The sequence below is a fragment of the Osmerus mordax genome, chromosome 22 (genome assembly GCF_038355195.1).
Source record: "Osmerus mordax isolate fOsmMor3 chromosome 22, fOsmMor3.pri, whole genome shotgun sequence".
NCBI lineage: Eukaryota > Metazoa > Chordata > Actinopteri > Osmeriformes > Osmeridae > Osmerus > Osmerus mordax.
The window spans coordinates 9,791,279-9,796,278 of record NC_090071.1 but is presented as its reverse complement, the minus strand read 5'-3'; the positions used below and the strand labels follow the sequence as shown (position 1 = coordinate 9,796,278).

Below are 5,000 nucleotides of genomic sequence, written 5' to 3'. Positions count from 1 at the left end.
CTGGACTAGGGAACTGCACTTTGCACATCACGCTAGGAAAAAGCACCTCTATTCATACAAATTACCCCTCTAACACAGTTTCTCTCTCATTCTCTCTCTGTTAACCCTTACTCAGTTGACTCCCTGCCTTCACTTTAATTTTTTTCTTCTCTTCCCCCCCCTCCCTTCTGTGAAATCCTGCAGTTTATCTTTGTTTTGTGAGGGTTTTTTGAGGCCAGGAGCCAGAGAGACAGGCAGGCCAGGAGCCAGAGAGACAGGCAGGCCAGGAGCCAGAGAGACAGGCAGGCCAGGAGCCAGAGAGACAGGCAGGCCAAAAGCCAGAGAGACAGGCAGGCCAGGAGCCAGAGAGAGGGTGTAGTATATCTGGGTCCCAGGTGCCTGTCATCGCAGCCTGAGCAGTAAGCGGTGACATGACAGGTCTCTCTGCACACCCCTCGTCGGTGTGCTCTGGTCGTCTCCTGGGAGCCAGGACGCACGCCGCAGGTTAGCACGGCCCGCCAACACCTCACTCTCTGGGCAGGACGCCGCCACTGATGGTAGGGTTTGCTCTGGTAATTCTGGGTGACTAATACAGATAGCATGGGCCAGGAGATGGGGGACTGTGGATGCGTGTGTAAGAGAAACAAAAGAAAGAGAGACAGAGAAAGAGAGAGACAGAGAGAGAGAGAGAGAGAGAGAGAGAGAGAGAGAGAGAGAGAAAGAGGGGGAGAGAGAAAGTGCACATGCGAGTGCCGTGTTTGACTTGAGGAGCCAAGACACGGTGTCTAACACGAGTGGTGAAGGCAGGCGCAGGCCCCAGATCATCCACTCATCCCTCCCGTTAGCGCCCCATTACGTATGCATTTACGTATGTATGTATGCGTGCGTATGTACAGCCCGCGTGTGTGTGTGTCTATGTGTGCCTGCGTGTGTGTGTGTGTGCGTGTACAGTATGTGTGTGTGTGTGTGAGGAGGCCGCTCGGGGAGATCAGGGATCCATCTCCAGATCCTGCTCTATCCCCAGGTCTCCTGGGAGATGATCAGGACCATTCCCAGGACAAGCAGCCTCTCCCAAGGCAAACACTCCAGATTTAATTATAAGCTCTAAAGAGGATTACGTTGCCGCGTGTGTGTGTGTGTGTGTGTGTGTGTGTGTGAGCAGGAGATGGAAAGACAGACAGAAAGACACTCCCTTCTCCACCACACAAAGGCTTGCATTAATGGCAGGATGAAGCACACACACACATCCTGTATACTGTACACACACACAGATGACAGTACCTGGGTTGAGGTGTGTAGTTCCGGGCCACCTCCTCGTAGCGGGGGTTGGGGCGGCTGTCGGGTCCTCTCCCTGCCATCTGTGAAGGGGCACATCACGGAGGTTATTCCCCTGGTCCACCCCCTCACCGCTGGGCCTGGCTTGAGACCACACAAGCCAGGCTGGACCTGGGGGTCACGTCTGGCCCACGCTCACATGCAGAAACAGGCTCGGATATGGGCGCACTCACACGGTTGGCGTGTATGCATTAAATATACCACACACACACACAGGCGCGCACACAGGCATAAACACGTCACATATGGGAGCGATTACTAGAACACACAAACACTCCGTCACACACATTCTCTCTCTCTCTCTTTCTCTCTCTCTCTCTCTCTCAAACACACTTTCCTTCTCTCACACTTTCTCACACTCACTCACACACACAACCAGGAAGTGGCAGATTAACTCTGCACATCAGAGTGAAGGGGGTATAAGCAGGCTCTCCCTTAGGAGAGACCTTTCTCCCTCCACACCCCTCTCTTCTCTCCTCAACATGCACTTTCAATTAGTCCTAATCCATATGCCTAGGCCCTGGCCCTGACACACACACACACACACACACACACTCACAGCACACTGCTAAAAAGGACACTAAACACACACACTCACACAATAAGGGTTAACTGCTGGTTTTGTGAAGGAACAGTCTAGCTGTTATCTTACCATGAGCAAGATAAGGTCAGTAAAGGGATTTTAACATTCATAATGTGAATGTATGAGAAGTATTTTCCATAAAAAAAAACATTGAAATGCAGAGGCCACCCAGGTCTATAAATACAAAGTGTGAACACAAAACACATTACAGCAGAGTTTAAGCCATGTGGGTATTGAGTATATTGAGCTGGTGTATCATTGTGAGAAGGTTAAAGACATTATGCAGATCAAACAGGGCGTAATGCAGGGTACTGGTCCATTATGGAGGGGGGGGGGGGGGGGGGGGGGGGGGTTAGAAGGGTGGGGGGGGGGGGGGGTTAGAAGGGTGAGGGGGGGGGGGGCTCAGTTGGATGAACCTCTGCTAGAGAGAGAGCAACAAAGAGAGAGACAGAAAGACAGACAGAGAGACACAGAGAGAGACACAGAGAGAGAGACAGAAAGAGAGACAGAGAGAGAGAGACAGAGACAAAGGGAGAGAGAGACAGAGACAAAGGGAGAGAGAGACAGAGAGAGAGAGACACAGAGAGAGACACAGAGAGAGAGAGAGACAGAGACAGAGAGAGACAGAGAGAAAGGAGGAAGAGAGAGGCCGCGCGTGGAGCACAGCAGGAGGTAGGGTTAATGTGTTGTGCAGAAGGCGACAGTCACAAAGCCAGGCTCTCTCCTGGGTTGGCCATGCAGCCGAGAGCGGGCCAGACCACAGCCGCCCAGGGCCACAGGCACAGGCAGCTGGGGGTTCTCACCACTCCAACCAACAGGCCAGGGGGAGCTCTGAAGAACTCTCTGGAACTCTCTGGAACTCTCTGGATGTGGGTAAGCTTTCAAACCCGGTGGACCTCAAGCCTCGTCTGCAGTTCCTCACTATAAGGAACAAAGCCCTCTTCAGTGGTTGACCACGATACACGGCACCCATTCGGCAGAGCAAAAGAAAGGGTCTCTATTTTCTCTCCCTTTTTCCTCCCTTGCTCTTTTCGGTCGCTCCAAAGCTGGATGGAGGCTGCACAGCCACCAACATGGCAGGAGAACAAACACCAATCAAGTCAACTGAGCAGCTGTCGTATTCATCCAAACTCCAGCGAGCACAGGAAATTAATTTCTTAGAGCACTTTACCCTTCCCTGGTAAATATATATATACCCCGCATCAACACACACACGCTTGCACTCACGCACGCACACCCATACGCCCACGCCACCTCACATCGGGGAGCAGGGTCTCTGAACATTATGTACGAGGGGGGAAAAAGTGTAATTCCACGGAATGATGGGAGTGAGGAAGGAAGCAAAGGCGTCTTCCTCCCTCTCTTTAGAAAAACGCCGTAATTGCTCTCCTTCGCTGCATCCATCCATCCATCTCTGATGCTAATTAGCCGCGTGTCTCAGTGTGGCTTCGCAGCCTGGCACAGGGTGCCCCAAACCCTCCTCACACCCCCCCCCCCCCCCGGAGCCCCCGCGGGCGCCCGCCTGCAGTCGGTTGGTTGGCACGAGGTAGCGAGAGATCCGGGGCGATATCATCCATTCCTCCTAATTTCCGTAATGAGATTCCATTGATTCTGGCATCGGGAATAATAAGACAACGGGAGAAAGGAAACGAAAAAGAAGTTTGAGAAAGAAAAATAAATAAATAAATAAAATGCTAAAAATGTAATCTGGCACCGAGGGAAAGTGACAGCGACGGGGGGGGGGGGGGGGGGGGGGGGGGGGGCGGGAGAGGAAGAGGAGGGGGGTAGTTGACTACAGTCTCAAACTGTGTGCTTGACACAAAAAAGGGGGTCTCCCTGGAAGGGCAAACTGAGCTCGCTGTGCACATCCCACAGTGCTCGGCGTGTCTCGCCACTAAACACCCATAGAGCCTCGGAGCACAAAACACTTAGAGATGCTAGCTGTCTGCTGGTCCCGAGGGCACATTCCTGACTGCTTCACACACACACGCTCGCACACACGCACACCAACTAAATGACATCACCAAGCCTCTGACTGGAAGGCTCCCATCGTTCCTCACATGTCACCTCTGTTTTCTAAGACTCTAAGGAAGCTCCTCCAAGGATGAAGTCAGCCTGAGCCAGAAGTCCAGACTTAGTTCCTACAGAGTCACTGATGAGCTCTCGCTGCTTCATGCTCTTCCTCTCCCCCCTCCACCCCCCCCTCCCCACATCTGTTTCCCTCTGTCAGTGGTGCTTATAAGCCTGACCTCCCAGGGTTGTTTGATGCCCCAGTAGCATACCCTCCTCCCCCCCCCACCTCCCCATCCCGGGCCCACCCCCCTCGCCACCCTAAACAGTCCCACACCTGGACCGACCCTGGCCTCCCTCAGCTCGTTAGCGGCAGATGGCACAGCAGCCCCCCCCCCCCCCCCCACACGCACACCTCTCCCACCCCCCCTCTTACCTCCTGGTTACTTATGCACACATTGGAATTCAGCCTGGCTCAAGGAGGGGAAATTGCAAAATCTGCTTGTAATTGTCTGGAGAATGAGAGTCAGGGTTTGAGGGATATGGTCGTGACCTTCTACATGCCGCCCCCCCTTCCCCTCCCCCAATTTACATTCATATTGACAGTCTACAAGCTGGGGCTGTGGTTTTAATGAGAGGGATTGTTTCATCAGCCTCCTCTTCAACCACTCATCTACAGTAACACATCAGGTATTAAACCTGCAATGCAATCATGCAATCAAATCTTTTTACAGTTCTGCCTAGTCATAGTACCATGCGAGGGGGGACGGGCGGGTAATTGGGGGGGAGAAAGAAAGAGATAGATCAAAAGAGAGGACGGATTAAAAGAAAGAAAAAGAGAGGGGGATAGAGGAACAAAGAAGAGAGAGAATGTTAGAGGAAGAACGACAAAGAGAGAGAGAGTTAGAAAGTGAGAGAGAGGGAGGGAGGGGGGAGAGAGAGAGAGAGAGAGAGAGAGAGAGAGAGAGAGAGAGAGAGAGAGAGAGAGAGAGAGGGAGCGAGAGAGAGCAAAACTGCAAACAGATCACACACATCTTGCCCTGTGGGTCAGAGAGAAGCCTGGGGGATAAAGAGAGACCAGATCAGTTCCATA

The 5,000-nt window shown here is 52.7% G+C and overlaps 1 protein-coding gene across 1 annotated transcript in view; it reads right to left on the bottom strand.

Moving 5' to 3' along the window:
• nrp2a (neuropilin 2a) overlaps nucleotides 1-5,000 on the bottom strand; it is a 73,370-nt gene that overhangs the window by 65,026 nt on the left and 3,344 nt on the right. The window lies entirely within an intron of this gene.